This window comes from Artemia sp. Qi Xiang Cuo, unplaced genomic scaffold (genome assembly GCF_049724085.1).
Source record: "Artemia sp. Qi Xiang Cuo unplaced genomic scaffold, ASM4972408v1 HiC_scaffold_32, whole genome shotgun sequence".
Lineage (NCBI taxonomy): Eukaryota > Metazoa > Arthropoda > Branchiopoda > Anostraca > Artemiidae > Artemia > Artemia sp. Qi Xiang Cuo.
The window spans coordinates 1,396,602-1,416,731 of NW_028297441.1; positions in this window are offsets into that span (position 1 = coordinate 1,396,602).

Genomic DNA, 20,130 nt, shown 5'->3' on the forward strand with positions numbered 1-20,130 from the left:
TCAAATTGCACTGTGATAATGCTAATTCCCAATAAGGCATCTCAGCAGTATCCCAAGAACGACTGAGGGTATTATGTTCAAACTTTCGGGGCTACTTCTGCTCTTAAAATTCAACCAAATCAAAATAATGTAAGTGTATCCAAGCTATCAAAGAAAGTAAACACATTTTTTTGCAAATGGTATCAAGTTTTCCATTTCAGGTCAACTAGAGGAGGTATGTAACTAAGTTAAACAGTACTATTTGTGTCTAGATTTTTATAAGGGTGTAGGCTATGTTGTTAAAAATTGCTGAATTTTTTTTTTTCCAGCATACAAATAGCAGGCCAAACTATAAAGTCCTAAAAAACGAAAAGATTTGAAGTATTATTTTCTTTTTCCCTGAAAAGACTATGTCAATATAAAACGAACAGAAATTAATTAAGAAAAAGTTTTTCCACAAAATAAGTTTCTCAAAGAAAAGTAAAGAACTCCATTAAACAAAAAATGAGCAAAAATAAAATCAAATAATCTACCCAGCTCGAAACTTCACGAATACTTTACTAATATATATATATATATATATATATATATATATATATATATATATATATATATATATATATATATATATATATATATATATATATATATATATATATATATATATATATATATATATTCAGTAAAGTGATTTGTGGTAGTTTCGAGCTTGGTAGATTATTTGATTTCACTTTTGCTCATTTTTTGTTTAATGGAGTTCTTTACTTTTCTTTGAAAAACTTATTTTGTGGAAAAAGTTTTTTTAATTAATTGCTTTAAAAAGGTAATAGATAGGAAAGGCGGGCAGAATCTGTCCACAACTATCTCTCGTAATTCGTAATAGTTATGTCATATAACACGGTGTTAACATAGTAATTCACAAATTAGTTGGAAAACCTGATCGACAATTTTTTAGAGAAACCCAAGCCCTTAATCCCTATATTTTACTCCCTAAAAACGATAAACTCGTTAAGCAGTATGAAAAAGCATACCAAAACAGTATAACGTAAATAGTCCTTATTACCAATTTTCCAAACAATATACTGCAGTAAAACCTACCTGAGAGAAGAAATGAACTAAATCACGTTTGAATGAATACGTTGCGATAAGATGATAAACGTTCTAGAGTAATTTTTCAGCACATTACAATAAAAGTAATAAAATATTTCCTAGCTCAATTTCTGCTGGTCGTCCAGCGACAAAAAGGCTGAATTTATTTCCTTAGACATTTAGTATATTTTTGGTGGAGTGTCTTCGTTCTTTATCCACAGCCCTTATCTTTAGGGGACAAGCCGTGTCTTTTATTGCATACGCTGATTACGGTGATTTTATATTGAGTCATCTTCTCGACTTCAGAATTTAATTCTCTATCAACCTTCCTTAAAGATAGAGGACTTTTTATAAGCGTAAGAAATGTCAATATTATCCCCTTAATTTTAAGTACTGAATTCTATTTACCATATATATTTTTCACTCTCTGTTTCTGATTTTCCTGTTAATTAATCATCAGGATAAAAAATCATACCCAATAGTCTCTGAATGTGCAGTCAGGTTTAATTTGTTTTTCCTCAGTTATCGTTTTCCTTCGGTACAGTTTGCTTCAAAAGGTTAGTAGGCTACACCGAGGACGGTTTAGCACGGTTTAGGATGGTTTTTCTTTTTCTTTTCTTTTTATTTACTAACTGAGAATCACCCTTGTTTTTTGTTTTTTTTTGTCTTCAACTTTATTTTCGTTTTCTCATGCGTTTATCTTGGATTGTCTTATTGTATTTCAGTTCAAATACGAAAATGACGGTGGTTTACATATTGGAGAAAAAAAAGAAAGGTATTTGGATCAATCATTTAAGTGGAATTCTCTCTCACATATTCTTTATCCCTACTTCTGTTTCGTGATTCTGATGCCAACGAAATCTAAAAATATTCTCTCCATCCAATCATTTTCTCTTTTTTCCAGAATGTAATGAACTATTGAGATTTGTTGGTACCTGTCTAGGAACCAAACGAAACCTAAACAACAAAAAAATCAACCTTTTTTTCTGATTCCAAATATGTGGTATCGGGCGTATCGATGTCACACGTATCGGTAACAACTAGGAAAATCACTTTTTTGGACGTATTGTTATTGGGCGTATTGGTGTCGTCGGTATCTTAGACATATTTTCAGTAGCTCATATAAAAGATATTGCTCATATTTACGTCCTTCCTATGAATTCTACCATAAGCAAGTTCCAAATGGCACTAAAAATGGCACTTTTGGTGACATTAATGACGTAATTTTTTCCAGAATCCCGTGAAGGGGGGGGGTCAAATCTGGAGCCAATTTTACCAAATAAAGTGAAAATGACAGAGAAAACTGAAAAACGAGCCATATAGTGATGAAAAAGGTAAAGATGTACTAAAAGAACTGACCTGTTTCAGTAGATGCTTGAATTATGCAGGCTTATCTTAGTTTTGACAACATTTTTGGAGAAGATAAAAATCATGGTTGCAGCGGCAGCTGCAACCATGTAAAGAGCGAACCACAGCCCATAGTAACCAAAAGTTGAAACCCGCGTTTAGAAAAAAGCTATCTAGTGAAAAAAATGTCACAAAGTTTAAAGGTTCAATTCAAAACTGTTTATCATTCAAGCTTAATTTTTGGTAGATTTTCAGTTGAAAAGTTTTAGTTTCAGTTAATTTTTTTCGCTATAATCTTTTACTTTTAAGATGAGTAGGCGATTTATGAAACTTACTAAGAGGGTCTGAAGGGGGAATTCTAACGGCAGTAATTGAGGGGAAAGGACGTTATTGCCCCCTTACTTTTTACCTTAGGCTTTGGAAACACCTTTTTTAGTTCATTTCACTGGAAAAGATACATTTTCATTTAAAAAAATGGGGGAAACAACCGAAAGGGCCCTTTATGGGAATTTGCCATCAAGTCAAACTTATAAAAAGCGATTAGGTATAAATATGAGCTTTTAAACGAGCCCTTAAATAGATCACTTTTGTTACAGTTGCTTTCTAGTTTCTGCTATTCAGTAGGTGATTTATAAAGCCCTGTCTTCACTATGGCTTTTCCAGGTGAAGTCGGCCGAGTAAAAGCAACTTTTTGCTCATCAAAAAACAAACGTTCCTGAAAAACGTCCATTGTTTCGTGAAATATTAATGGTGAACTTAATGTTATAGACTGAAAGTGTTTCGTAGCTGTCAAGGTTGTTTGCAGTATTTTCTAGAGGTGTCTTATCTCCTCTAGATCGGTAATAATTAGAAACTATATTAAAAATAAGTTGTCAACTGAAACTAAGGAGTGTCATTAAAACTTAAAACGAACAATACATTATTCCGTATAAATAAAAAACATCATAGCAGCGTTGTTTCTACATTAAATTTTAATCGAAAACGAACAAAGATTAATTTAAAAAAAAAAAATGTCCGAGGGAAGTAAAGAGCGAAGTTGAAACTTAAAACGAACAAAAATTATTACTTCACAACCTTCACAGCATATCAATAAAACTAGCACAAATAAACCAACTAATTATGTTTTCCTATGTTTCTAGGATTATAGAAAACTGGTGCTTTACTGAAAACACAAAAGTCAAGTATAAAAAAAGGAATATTGATTTGAGAGTCAAAAGTGAGTACGTAGCCTAACAACAATAGATTAATCTTTAAAGTTTTTTTATAGTCTTACACCAATTGTGACCTCAGTATTATCAGGTAGCATTTTGGTCTCGCCAGCTATAATACCAATAGTTAGTAATAGACAATCTTAAATTGTAAGAAATATGCGAAAGTATTACTTGAAATGAAGATGAAATAAGATATCATATGAACCCTAGAAATCCAGTTGTTTCTCTATATACAACAGTGAATTTAAAGCTATGGTGCAAATTCTAAAGGTAGTCTATAGTCCTAATACAATCAACATGGCTTTACTTTGAACTTGTCTACAAATTAATCATGACATGTCCTTTTCAGAACCAAAACGAGAGCCAGTCATTGAACTGAGCCATTGTACAGAAGTGATACCAAATTAAACGAAATTAAAATAAAGCAACCCTCCTAAAATACTTTTTTTTATTCCGTAAAAAGTGTCCTTAATTGGTTTGCTTTTACTGTACCAAAACTCCTATATTATTTTGTGTTTTCAGCAAAGCGCCAGTTTTCTATAATCCTAGAAACATAGGAAAACATAATTAGCTGGAACCCCTGAGGATAGCTCTGGGAATGAAAGTCTGCTAAGGACAATAAGGATAATGTACGATCTTTGAAAACCAGTTTCATAGACACATAAACAAATAATGAGTGACAGAATACATTGGACTTGTAACTTGGCTATATGTTAGCACATTAGGGTGTGGGAGTGAGGTTAAGTTAAGTTACTTTAGCCCCACACCTCCCTAGTGTGCAAATATATAGCCCACATTCTATTATTATATAAACTAAAGCATTATGTTTTTATCATATTTTGGCATATCTTATTAGGATTAACATAACTTTACTTTTAAAAAGAAGCAATAAAACGATGCTAATCGAAACTTGTGAAGAGTGGGACACATTTTTTCCATGAAAGTATAAAAAGGCCATTTTCAATAATGACGCTGGTGTCCCAGTTATATTTATATTTTCTGGAGAAAAAAACTGGAGTTTTGAATGGACAAGAGAAAAAAAATTGAAAGCAAATATTTCGATCAGATCGCCAATAACCCATTTTCAGTGATCGGGGTATAAGCCAAGAGTACCAATCTGGGAAAATACAGAGAGGAAGCAATGATTTTATTTCTATTCTCCGCCAGGGAGTAGCTAAAGCATTTCTATTCGGGGGGAGGGGTTCAAGAGAGCTCCATATCCGGATAGTCAAGGGGAATGGGCTATATAATAGTTTTTTCTCCAAATTATTGAGGGGGGGAATCCGTCCCCCGAAACGACGCCCCTAAACACCTTTACACCTTCTAAACACCTGGTTTTTTATTTGCACGTTACTGAAAACAAAATGTGTTATTCTACTAAAAAAAAATAAATTCAACACATGGAAAAGCACTTAAATAAAATATTACATTTACTTTATACTAGGAATTTTTATTTTATTTTTTAGTTAACAAAATTGCCAGATACCTCGCTATTTTTATGTAATTTTTTAGTGGCCATATACCAGGAAAGAACTGTTTTCTGACTTCAAACTATCCAAATATTTTACCCCCCCCCCCTGTGTGCAAACATATAGCCCAAATTATATTTTTCCCACATATTCTGTCACTTGTCTTTGTCTTGTCTCGCGCTAAGCTGAAAAAACTAACGAAGACACCGGTTTGTTCTCGAGTCTTACACAGCGTAAACTTAAGAGAGTGGCTTATAATACACAAGTACCAAAACGCCTTTTCCCTCCGGAAATTAAAAGTATAAAACTCAAATAAAATTCTCGAGATTAAAAGAGCTTCTTTTCCACGGGGGGGGGGTATTTTCCAGGGGGTATTTACCGGAGGTAAAGTATTTGGACAGATTGAAGCCAGAAAAAATTCACTCTAAGTATATACTTAGAGTGAATTTTTTCTGACCATTAAAAAATTACAGACGAATAGCGAGGTATCTGGAAATTTTGTTAACTAAAAAAACAAAATAAAATAATCCCTGTATAAAGTAAATGTAATGTTTCATTAGAGTTTTTTTTTCCAAGTGTTAAATGTTTTTTTTCAATGACCGTTTTTCCAAGCATTAAGTACTATTATAAGGTTAATGTATTGTTTCATTTAAGTGTTTTATGATGATCGTTGATCAAACTTTATGTTATTCGTGCCATTCATTTGTGTTATTTTACTCTGTTTATGGCCGTATAGTTGGATTTAAAATACACTTATTCATCTATCTATCTATTATGCAAAATACTTTTACCAAACAGATTTTGCATGCAGACCCGCAATAATTTAACCCCCCCCCTATTGTGCAAATATACAGCCCAAATTTATTTCTAAAGTAACGAAGAAACTAACGTAAAAACCGGTGTGTTCTCGAATTTTACAAAGCGCAAACTTGAGTGAGTGCATAATACATAAGTACCAAAATTCCTTCCCTCTACAGAAATTAAAAAATTAAAAAAATAAAATTCCCAAATTTGGAAAGCCTTATTTTTCACGAGGGGTATTTTAAGGGGGGGATATTTACCGGGGGGTATTTTCCGTGGGGGTGTTTTCCGGGGATAATCGCTGGAGGGGTAAACGTCGGCCACCATGGAAGTGACGTAATGAAGAACACAAATAACGCTTATTATTACGAGAAAAAATAGTAGAATACGATTGAATGCCTAGCGAAAGAGCACCTTTAAAAGTCGAATATATTAGTTCTGAAATTTGCTTTTTAACTATTTTAGTTAAAATTGTTCTGGCCAAAATTGTTGTTTTGAGGAAATGAAAGAAGCATTTCGATATTTAAAGGGGCATTGAAAATTTCAATTTTTGCTTACTAAGTCCCTTCCCGATAGTACGCGACAACAGTTTTGATAAGAAGACCTCCCAAAGAGAGAGAAAAAAAAAAAAAAAAACGCGTATCCATGACCGATTATCTCGGGGAAGATATGAAATTCTATATTTTTTTGAATAGAGGCTTGAAACTTCCATTTTAGAGTTTATAAAGATGTTGAGTTTGATCACACAATTATCGCCATAGAACATACCTCTTTTTGTGGATGATTTTCCCTTTTTTAAATTATGCGAACTTTTTATGCTAATGATTTTTGGAGGATGATTTTAAATTTAAACTATATACATTCAAATACACCTCAACAACCAGATTATTTTGATGTATTTGATGTATATTCTCATCCAACGTCTGTTCTTACCATAAACAGTTTTATTTAGTATAAATAGTGGGTACTAGTGAGTAGAGTATGACATTATACTTTGCTTCCTTTATGTTCCTTCCGGTGTTATTTGCCCACTTTACGTTCCATGGCACCTTTCCAAGGCAGATTACCAGACTGGTTATTTGGCAGTGTATAATGTGGTCAAACAGGTTTTTTGTTTTTTTTTTAAATCGAAAACTAGAGAATGTCAAATTGCGTATTTAGGAATACTTTTGTAGGGAAAGCTGTCAATCACCCATGTGTTATCTACAGTTCCATTTTTGAAGTATGTGCTATCAAGAGCGGTTTCTGATTTGTTTTGGACAATTGCCTTTAGCCAACAATAGTTTGATATGAATGTTTCGGTAGATAGGATTTGCAAATTTGATCCTATTAAGGTGGAAAAAAAAGAATTTAGCATTTGCGAGTAATTCGATGTGATGTCAATTTAAAATAGTTAAGAAATAAGAAATTTAACAAGAAATGGCTGAAAACTGATTTGGGGGGAGATGGGTTGATAGTGTATCGTATAATACACAATTGATGTTTGAACAGCGTTGTCAGTTTAAAATAGTGTAACGAGAGCTTGTTAACACAGGCAATTTGTTATCAATTTGGGACAACATATATCTATGAAAATCGTTAATGATGATAGAATGACGTTGTGAGTTGACCTAGCTCTACCTCTCCGATGTGTTCTGTATAATACACAAGTGGTTTCAAACTTTTACCTTGAGAATCGATGTTGTTAGCAGAATTTCAAAAAGGATCATTTATGAGTGCTGGCGTATCTTATGAAATAATTTAGGTTGAATGATAAATTTAATTTATTTTTTTTAATTCAGTATTTTTTAAGTTAGTACACTCGATATCATAAAAGTGTCTGATTAAAACTTTTACCTTGAGAATCGATGTTGTTAGCAAAATTTCAAAAAGGAACATTTATGAGTGCTGGCGTATCTGATGAAATAATTTAGGTCGTATGATAAATTTAATTTATTTTTTTAATTCAGTAGTTTTTCAGCAAGGACACTCGATATCCTAAAAGAGTTTGATTCAAACTTTTACCTTGAGCATCGATGTTGTTAGCAGAATTTCAAAAAAGGATCGTTTATGAGTGCTGGCGTATCTGATGAAATAATTTAGGTCGTATGATCAATTTAATTTTTTTTTTAATTAAAAAGTGTTTAAGCAATGACACTCAATATCCTAAAAGTGTTTGATTCAAACTTTTACCTTGAGAGTCGATGTTGTTAGCAGAATTTCAAAAAAGGATCGTTTATGAGTGCTGGCGTATCTGATGAAAAAATTTAGGTCGTATGATAAATTTAATTTAGTTTTTTAATTCAGTAGTTTTTCAGTAAGGACACTCGATATCTTAAAAGTGTCTGATTAAAACTTTTACCTTGAGAATCGATGTTGTTAGCAGAATTTCAAAAAGGGTCGTTTATGAGTGCTGGCGTATCTGATGAAATAATTTAGGTCCTATGATCAATTTAATTTATTTTTTAGTTCAGTTATTTTTCACTAAGGACACTCGATATCCTAAAAGTGTTTGATTCAAACTTTTACCTTGAGAATCGATGTTGTTAGTAGAATTTCAAAAAGGTAGGAGGAATTGAGTTTTATGGATGGTATGGAAAAATGGTACTTGTTAAATATTCGGGTAAACATACGACTAAGAAATGTTTCACTATAAATAAGGCAATCATGTTTTTCCAAACTTTATTGGGCGGGGGTAACTATTTAGTGTAAAAAATTCTATGAGGAATTGAGTTTTATTGATGGTATCATAATATTGTACTTGTTAAATATTCGGGTAAACATACGACTAAGAAATGCTTCAATATAAATAAGACTATCGTGTTTTTCCGAACTTTCTAGGGCGGTGGTAAGTATTTAGTTTAAATGATTCTAGGAGGAATTGAGTTTTATGGATGGTATGGAAAAATGGTACTTGTCAAATATTCGGGTAAACATGCGACTAAGAAACGCTTCACTATAAATAAGGCTATTGTGTTTTTCTGAACTTTCTAGGGCGGGGGTAACTATTTGGTTTAAATAAGTCTAGGAGGAATTGAATTTTATGGATGATATGGAAAAATGGTACTTGTTAAATATTCGGGTAAACATACGACTAAGAAACGCTTCATTATAAATAAGGCTATCGTTTTTTTCCGAACTTTCTAGGGTGGGGGTAAGTATTTAGTTTAAATAATTTCTAGGAGGAATTGAGTTTTGTGGGTGGTACGGAAAAATGGTACGTGTTAAATATTCGGGTAAACATTCGACTATAAATAAGGCTATTGCGTCTTTCTGAAATTTCTCTGAGAGGCGTGGGTAATTATTTAGTTTAAATAATTCCAGGAGGAATTGAGTTATGTGTCGGATGAGGAAAAATGGTACGTGTTGCATATTGGGGTAAAAATACGACTAAGAAACGCTTCACTATAAATAAGGATATTGTGTTTTTAAGAACTTTCTAGGGAGGGGGTAACTACTTAGTTTAAATATTTCTAGGTGGAATTGAGTTTTATGAATGGTATTGAAAAATGGTACTTGTTAAATATTCGGGTAAACATACGACTAAGAAACGCTACACTATAAATAAGGCAATCGTGTATTACCGAACTTTATAAGGCGGGGGTAACTCATCAGTTTAATTAGTTCTTGGAGGACTTGAGTGTTGTGGATGGTATGGAAAAATGGTACTTGTTAAATATTCGGGTAAACATACGACTAAGAAACGTTTCACCATAAATAAGGCTGTCGTATTTTTCCAAACTTTCTAGGGCGGGGGTAACTATTTAGTTTAAATAATTCTAGGAAGAATTGAGTTTTGTGGCTGGTGTGGAAAAATGGTACGTGTTGAATATTTGGATAAACATACGACTAAGAAACTTTTCACTATAAATAAGGCTATTGTGTTTTTCTGAACTTTCTAGGGCGGGGGTAAGTATTTAGTTTAGATAATTCTAGGAGGAATTGAGTTTTGTTGATGGTACGGAAAACTATTAAGTTTCAAAGATTCAGGTACAAAGACCACTATAAATAAGGGTCTTATACGTTTTTGACCGTTCTGTTAAAGATAGGGTTATCTATGTTTTTGAAACAGGTCTAGAAAAAAATGAGTCTCGAGGATGGCGTGGAAAAATGGTCAGTGGAGGGTAAATTAAGAGTTGAGAGGGGTAAAAATGGGAGTTATTTAGTACCCGATAAACAGGTGACTTGAAATGCTTCATTAGAAATAGTTTATTGCTAATGACACCTCCTCGAAAGATATTTTTTTTATTGTATTTTATAGCTATTAGCCAAACGTTGCTCTGAGTTTGTCACACCAACTAGTAAATATTTATCGGGTTTTATTTTTTCTGTTCAATTATTTTCAGTGCAAGCCAATATAATTACCTCATTCTTTTATTCTAACTTAACTTGTAGGAATAGGACTTCTAGAATAAGGATTCATTCCCTCGACTAAATCAGTTTATTCATGTAAAATGGTGAACAAAAGACTATTAATTCTCCGTATTCTTCTTCTTCTTCTTATCTAGCTAAACGTTGCGCTGTGTTTGTCACACCAACTAGTAAATATTTATCGGGCTTTTATTTTTTTCGTTCAATTATTTTCATTGTAAGCCAATATAATGCTAGGGGGAGTAAAAATGGTAGTTATTTAGTACCCGGTAAACAGGTGACTTGATATGCTTCATTAGAAGTTGGTTATTCATAATGATACCTGCTCGACAGATATTTTTATGGCTCTAAAAATTGTACTCTCTGCTTGCCCAGAGACACGATTTGGCTTTCCCACTATTGCTCTATGGCCGGTTATCGACACTACCTAGTTTATTGCATGTATAAAATCAGTATTTTTTACACAGTGGAACGATAAACAAATAACTAATATCTTTAAAAAAGTGAAGATGGTGCATTTTAAGAAAGTTTGTTCACATGATAGTGTTATTGTAGAATTGAATGCTGACAAGGAGAAGTATTTAAACTAGGAAATATGTAAAAGGGGTAGCACTATCGGAAAGGTATGCGTGCATTTTCATGGCAGTAAGGAATTAAATTTCTTTGGAGTACCAAAAAAATTCAACTCTTATGATGGTCGATATATGCGAGATTGAGATCTCCAGAGATGATTGCACTCAAATAGAATGCCAACATAAAAATAATAGTTGATAAAGGGGGGCATCTTCTTGCTAGTGCTTGTGGTAACTTGTTGTCCTGTGTTAAACCATATCGTCAGCTTTCGGGTTTTGGCATTCAAATGAAAGAAAATACTAAAAGAAAGGACTACTCTTCGACTAATATAATAAAACATATCCTGTGTACGTGCTGGAACTCTTACCTGTGTAAAAATAGTGTGATAATAGACAGTGAAATTGTTAGAAAAATAAAAAGGGCATTGGCAGAAAATATCACTAAGGAATATAAAGATGAATCGATGAAAAACAAAATACCAGCAAACGTTACTGCCATTGATTCAACAGTCAATGAATCAAATAATACCAAAGACGAAAAGCATATTGACCCTGTCGATGACACACCTATAAAAATTGTGTATGAGTCAAAATGGAATAATGATTATTCTACTGATTACGAACTAAGAGAAGACAATAGCTATAATATCAAGAGAGAACATGGTGAACCATTTTATGGAACAGATTCAAAATTTCCAAAGTTGTTCATTGATATCAATAATGTATAATTATATATATATTTTTGTATTAATATTCTACATGACATTATTTCATTAAAAATATATTATGCATTACATTGTTATATGTTCATTATTTTTAGAGTAAGCTAGCATATCGAACGTTTAGAATGTTTATTAAAACATCGGAGATGTAATTAAAGGAATTTACATACATCATATATCGGATAGATAGGTTAACATAGAGAAAATCTAAGTATAAGAATGAATAAATTCTCTATCAACATCCATTGACAGATACTTGGGATAGCATTGAAAAAATCCAAGTATCAGAGTGAATAAGTTCTTTATCGATGTCTTTAGACAGATACGTTTGATAACACTGACATAATTTAAGTATCAAATTGAACAAATTCTTTATTAACATTCTTTATCGATATCATATGTTGGATACGTCGGATAACATTGACAAAATCAATCTATTAGAATGAATAAATTCTCTACCATCATCCATTGTCGGATTTCTCATTATGAAAAAATTATAAGTAAGTAAGTAGCAAACTCTTTCTTGAATTCAACTCATGGATACACAATGCAGATATTATAAAGAAAATTGTAATTTCTAGACTTCATTTGCATGCAATAGATACCGAGAGTTCTATGACTCCTCCCCGCAATGACTTCTAAGGGTTTTATGACTCCTCCCCACAAGGAATTCAGATGGTTTTAGGACTCATCCCCCTAGCCATAACTCCATTCAACCTTGAGCGAAGGTATAAAAGTTTGATGAAGTATTTCTCTACTTAACAACTACATAAAGAGCTTCCAAGATGATGGAACTGTATGACACCGAATTTATCAGTTTGAACAAATCAATTTTCGGCGTTATATTCTCATACGTTTTTTTACAATTGTATATAAAAATCACAGAGATTGACTGTTATTATAGAATACTGCACTATAACATGTTTTAACATGATAAACTTGTTGAGTACTACAATGAGTCATATAAACAGACTGGGATTCTACGATAGAGTGATTACACCACTTAATAATACTGGTCAGGAACTGAGAAATGTTCAGGAGGAAGTCAATGAAATTTGCAGCTTTTTCGGAGTTGAAGCACTCTACGTAAAGGGTAACATACCTAGAGATAAAGTTTTAATTCAAAAGTGTGACCCTAGGATTCTACTTTTCAATCTAGAAGAGTTTAAGTGTCCTAAATTTGAAGGGGCTTATAACCGTCCTGAAGACAAGGCGAGTTCCCTCGCGCAGTGGATACACAAGGACATCCAAGATCGTGATAAAGCCATATGACATGATAAAAACTGGTCAATATAATTCGATAGTCGCTTCTTGACGTTTAAGAGTGACCTCTAAGTACTATTTTTGTGTAAATATGATGTTGTTTTTTCTCGAGAAAAAATCTGTTAATACATTTAAGCAATAATAAATTTTAAGCTTAAACCATGTTAATTCTTTAGAATATTTACATTCATTTCATGAAATTATCAAGAAATTGTAATTAAGAAACAATCACTTTCTTGAATTCAATTCCTGGACACAATACAGTTATTTAATTCAAAAAATCATGATAAAATAGTAAGTAAGTAATAGATTCTTTATTGTTTTCACCTATTGGATACACAACAAGGAACTATCATTCAAGAAATCATGAAGAAATTGTAAATAGGTAACAAACTCTTTCTGAAAGTCAGCTCTTTTATACACGAAAAAGAAATTTCATTCAGGAAATGATGGAAAAATTGTAAGTAAGCAACAATGTGTCTGTGCGTGCGCAAGGCAGAGCAATTTCCTCACACTTTCCACTATTTAATGCCCCCCCCCGCGGTGTTCCCCACCCCCGATTTTTGCTAGAATTCTTTAAGAATGACCCCTGAATCACAAAAAACCGTTTAATTAGAATAAATAACTCTTTTGAAAGTACTAAAATACTTTAGCATAAAGAGCAAGGTATTGACTAGGGGGCGAACACCACCGATGTCTCTGATTGGCTCCTAAAAAATGGTAAATTCCACTATTTAATGCCCCCCCACCGGCCAAACTCTTTCTTGAAGTCACCTCTTGTATACATAAAGCAGAAATTTCCTTCAAGAAATTATGAAAAAATTGTAAATCGCAGACTGCGGTGGGGTGGAGGGGGACATTAAATAGTGGAATTTGTGAGGAAATTGCTCTGCCTTGCTCACACACAGACACATTGTTACTTACTTACAATTTTTCCATAATTTCTTGAAGGCAATTTCTGCTTTATGTATACAAGAGGTGACTTCAAGAAAGAGTTTGGCCGGTGGGGGGGCATTAAATAGTGGAATTTACCATTTTTTAGGAGCCAATCAGAGACATCGGTGGTGTTCACCCCCTAGTCAATACCTCGCTCTTTATGCTATAGTTTGTTTAGTACTTTCAAAAGAGTTATTTATTCTAATTAAACGGTTTTTTGTGATTCAGGGGTCATTCTTAAAGAATTCTAGCAAAAATCGGGGGTGGGGAACACCGCGGGGAGGGGGGGGCATTAAATAGTGGAATTTGTGAGGAAATAGCTCTGCCTTGCACACACACAGATATATTGTTACTTACTTACAATTTTTTCATAATTTCTGGAATGAAATTTCTGCTTTATGTATGCAAGAGCTGACTTCAAGAAAGAGTTTGTTACCTATTTACAATTTCTTCATAATTTCTTGAATGAAATTTCCGTGGTGTGTATTCTATATGTGAAAACAATAAACAGTTTATTACTTATTTGCGATTTTATTATGATTTTTTGAATTAAATATCTGTACTGTGTCCAGGAATCGAATTCAAGGAAGTAATTGTTTTTTACTTACAATATCTTGATATTTTAATGAAATGAATAGAACTATTCTAAAGAATAAACACGGGTTAAGCTCAAAGATATTTATTGCTTAAATGTATTAAACGATTTTTTTTGGAGAAAAAACAACACAACATATTTACATAAAAATAGTACTTAGAGTTCACTCTTAAACGTCCAGAAACGACGGTCCCATGATATAGAATAGTTTTTACCATGTCTTATGGATTTATCACGATCAGGTATGTCCTTAGGTATCCACTGCGCGAACAACCTAACCTCGTCTTCAGGACGGTTATAAGCCCCTTCAAATTTAGGACACTTAAACTCTTCTAGATTGAAAAGTGGAATCCTAGGGTCACACTTTTGAATTAAAACTTTATCTGTAGGTATGTTACCCTTTACGTAGAGTGCTTCAACTCCGAAAAAGCTGCAAATTTCATTGACTTCCTCCTGAACATTTCTCAGTTCCTGACCAGTATTATTAAGTGGTTTAATCACTCTATCGTAGAATACTAGTCTGTTTATATGAATCATTTTAGTACTCCACAAGCTTTTATCATACTCAAACATGTTATAGTTCACTATCCTATGATAATAATTAATTTCTTCGCGTTCTCCAGACAATTATAAAAATGCACATTCAAATATAACACCAAAAAATGATTTTTTCAAACTAGTAATCTCGGTTGCATACAGTTCCATAAACTTCGAAGCAATTAATGCAGTTGTTAAGTAGAGAAGTAGTTAATCAAACTTTTATTCCTTCGCTAAGTGTAGAACGGAGTAATGGCTAGGGGTATGAGTCCTAAAACCATCTGAATTCATTGTGGAGAGGAGTCATAAAACCTTTAGAAGTCATTGCGGGGAGGAGTCACAGAACTCTCGGTATCTATTGCATGCAAATGAAGTCTGGAAATTACAAATTTTTTTTTATAATATCTGCGTTGTGTATCCATGAGTTGAATTCAAGAAAGAGTTTGCTACTTACTTACTTACATTTTTTTCATAATGAGAAATACGACAATGAATGATGATAGAGAATTTATTCATTATAATAGATTGATTTTGTCAATGTTATCCGACGTATCCGACATATGACATCGATAAAGAATGTTAATAAAAATTTGTTCAATTTGATACTTAAATTATGTCAGTGTTATCAAACCTATCTGTCAAAAGACATCGATAAAGAACTTATTCACTCTGATACTTTGATTATGTCAATGCTATCCCAAGTATCTGTCAATAGGTGTTGAAAGAGAATTTATTCATTCATATACTTAGATTTTCTCTATGTTAACCTACCTATCCGATATATGATGTATGTAAATTCCTTTTCTTACATCTCCGATGTTTTAATAGACATTCTAAACGTTCGATATGCTAGCTTACTCTAAAAATAATGAAAAAATAACAATGTAAGGTATAATATACTTTTAATGAAATAATGTTATGTAGAATATTAATACAAAAAATATATATTATTATACATTATTAATATCAATGAACAACTTTGGACATTTTGAATCTGTTCCATAAAATGGTTCACCATGTTCTTTCTTGATACTATAGCTACTGTCTTCTCTTAGTTGGTAATCAGTAGAATAATCATTATTCCATTTTGACTCATACACAATTTTTATAGGTGTGTTATCGACAGGGTCAATATGCTTTTCGTCTTTGGTATTATTTGATTTATTGATTGTTTGATCATGACAGTAACGTTTGCTGGTATTTTGTTTTCCAGCGATTCATCTTTATATTCCTTAGTGATATTTTCCGCCAATTCTCATTTTATTTTCTAGCAATTTTAATGTTTATTATCACACTATTTTAAAACAGGCAACAGCTCGAGTACATAGACAAGATATGATCCATGATATTAGTAGAAAAGTAGGCCTTTCTTCTCGTATTTGTTTTCGTTAGAATGCTAATGCCCAAAAGCTGACAATATGGTTTAACACTGGCAGTAGCAAGAAGCTGCCCCTCTTCATAAACTATTATTTTTATGTTGACATTCTCTTTGAGTGCAATCATCTCCGGAGATCTCAATCTCGCATATTCACCATCAGAAGATTTGAATTTTTTTGGTACTCCAAAGAAATTTAATTCCTTACTGTCATGACAATGTACGCATACGTTTCCGATAGTGCTACCACTTGTACTTATTTCATAGTTTAAATACTTCTCCTTGTCAGCATTCAATGCTACAATAGCACTATAATGTGAACACAATTTCTTAAAATGCTTCATCTTCACTTTTTTATAGATATTAGTTATGTGTTCCAATTATATCGTTCCACTGTGTAAAAAATACTAATTTAATACATTCAATAAACTAGGTAGTGTCGATAACCGGCCATAGAGCAATAGTGGGAAAGCCACATCGTGTCTCTGGGCAAGCATAGAGTACAATTGTTAGAGCAATAAAAATATCTGTCGAGGAGGTATCATTAGCAATGACCTACTTCTAATGAAGCATATCAAGTCACTTGTTTACCGGGCACTAAATAAATACCATTTTTACTCCCCCTAGCATTATATTGGCTTACACTGAAAATAATTAAACGGAAAAAATTAAAGCCCGATAAATATTTACTAGTTGGTGTGAACAACACAGCGCAACGTTTAGCTAGATAAGAAGAAGAATACGGAGAATTAATAGTCTTTTGTTCACCATTTTACATGAATAAACTGATTTAGTCGAGGGAATGAATCCTTATTCTAGAAGTCCTATTCCTACAAGTTAAGTTAGAATAAAAGAATGAGGTAATTATATTGGCTTACACTGAAAATAATTGAACAGAAAAAATAAAACCCCGATAAATATTTACTAGTTGGTGTGACAAACACAGAGCAACGTTTGGCTAATAGCTATCAAATACAATAAAAAAAATATCAGTCGAGGAGGTATGATTAGCAATAAACTATTTCTAATGAAGCATTTCAAGTCACATGTTTATCGGGTCCTAAATAACTACCATTTTTACCCCCCTCAAAACTTAATTTACCCCACACGTACCATTTTTCCGCACCAGCCACAAAACTCAATTCCTCCTAGAATCATTTAAACTAGATACTTACCCCCGCCTCTCACAGAAAGTACAGATAGACACAAAAGCCTTATTTATAGTCGAATGTTTACCCGAATATTTAACACGTACCATTTTTCCGTACCACCCACAAAAATCAATTCCTCCTAGAATTATTTAAACTAAATACTTACCCCCGCCCTAGAAAGTTCAGAAAAACACAATAGCCTTATTTATAGTGAAGAGTTTCTTGGTCGTATTTTTATCCAAATATTCAACACGTCCCATTTTTACACACCAGACAAATAACTCCAGTCGTTCTAGAATTATTTAAACTCCATATTTACCCCCGCCCTAGAAAGTTCGAAAAATCACGATAGCCTTATTTATAGTGAAGCGTTTCTTATTCGTATGTTTACCCGAATATTTAACAAGTACCATTTTTCCATACCATCCATAAAACTCAATTCCTCCTAGAATTATTTAAACTAGATAGTTACCCCCGCCCTAGAAAGGTCGAAAAAACACGATAGCCTTATTTATAGTGAAGCGTTTCTTAGTCGTATGTTTACCCGAATATTTAACAAGTACCATTTTTCCATACCATCCATAAAACTCAATTCCTCCTAGAATTATTTAAACTAAATAGTTACCACCGCCCTAGAAAGTTCCGAAAAACACGATAGCCTTATTTATAGTGAAGCGTTTCTTAGTCGTATGTTTACCCAAATATTCAACACGTACCATTTTCCACACCCGCCACAAAACTCAATTCCTACTAGAATTATTTAAACTAAATACTTACCCCCGCCTCTCACAGAAAGTTCAGAAAGACGCAATAGCCTTATTTATAGTCGAATGTTTACCCGAATATTTAACACGTACCATTTTTTCCGTACCACCCACAAAAATTAATTCCTCCTAGAAATTATTTAAACTGAAAACTTACCACCGCCCCTAGAAAATTCAGAAAAAAACGATAGCCTTATCTATAGTGAAGCGTTTCTTAGTCGTATGTTTACCCGAATATTTAACATGTGCCATTTTTCCATATCATCAATAAAACTCAATTCCTCCTAGACTTATTTAAACTAAATAGTTACCCCTGCCCTAGAAAGTTTAGAAAAACACAATAGCCTTATTTATAGTGAAGCGTTTCTTAGTCGTATGATTACCCAAATATTTAACAAGTACAATTTTGCCATTTCTTCCAAAAAACTCAATGCCTCCTGGAATTTTTTGAATTAATCTCTTACCCCCGTGTCTAAAATTCAGTTAAGAAAGACACAAGACCCTTATTTATAGTAGAATGTTTACCCGAATCTTTGATAAGTGGCATCTTTCCGTACCATCTACAAAAATCAATTCATCCTAGAAATTATTTAGACTAGTTACTTAACACCACCCTATAAAGTTCGGAAAAACACGATAGCCTTATTTATAGTGAAGCGTTTCTTAGTCGTATGTTTACCCGAATATTTAAAAAGTACCATTTTTCTATACCATCCATAAAACTCAAGTCCTCCTAGAATTATTTAAACTAAAGAGTTACCCCCGTCCTAGATATTTCGGTATTACACGATAGCCTTATTTATAGTGAAGCGTTTCTTAGTCGTATGTTTACCCGAATATTTAACAAGTACCATTTTTCCATACCATCCATAAAAATCAATTCCTCATAGAATAATTAAAAATAAAAAGATACCCCCGCCCCAGAAAGTTCGCTAAAACACGAAAGCCTTATTTATAGTGAAGCGTTTCTTAGTCGTATGTTTACCCGAATATTTAACAAGTACCATTTTTCCATACCATCCATAAAACTCAATTCCTCCTACCTTTTTCAAATTCTTCTAAAAATATAGATGTTCAATGTAAAATTTTTAATAAGACACATTTAGGATATTGAGAGTCCTTACTGAAAATACTATTGAATCAGAAAAAAAATTAAAATTATCATAGAAACTTAATTATTTTATCAGTTACGCCAGCACTCATAAACATTCTTTTTTTGAAATTCTGCTAACAACATCGATGCTCAAGGTAAAAGTTTGAATCAAACACTTTTAGGATATCGAGTGTCCTTTCTGAAAAACTACTGAATTAAAATATCAATTAAATTTATCATACGACCTAAATTATGTCATCAGATATGCCAGCACTCATAAACGATCCTTTTTGAAATTTTGCTAACAACATCGATGCTCAAGGTTAAATTTTTAAACTGAAAATTTTAGTATATCAAGTGTACTAACCTAAAAAATAATGAATTAAAAAAAATTAATTAAATATATCATACTACTTAAATTATTTCATCAGATACGCCAGCACTTATAAACGATCCTTTTTGAAATTCTGCTAACAGCATCGATGCTCAAGGTAAAAGTTTGAAACCACTTGTGTATTATACAGAACATATCGGAGAGGTAGAGCTAGGTCAAATCACAACGTCATTCTATCATCATTAACTATTTTAATAGATTTATGTTGTCCCAAATTTATAACAAATTGCCTGAGTTAACAAGCTCTGGTTACACTCTATTTTAAACTGACAACCCTGTTCAAACATCACTTGTGTATTATACGATACACAATCAACCCATCTCCCCCCAAAACAGTTTTCAGCCATTTCTTGTTAAATCTCTTATTTCTTAACTATTTTAAATTGACATAACATCGAATTATTCGCAAATGCTAAAACTCTTTTTTTCCACTTTAATAGGACCGAATTTGCTAATCCTATCTACCGAAACATTCATATCAA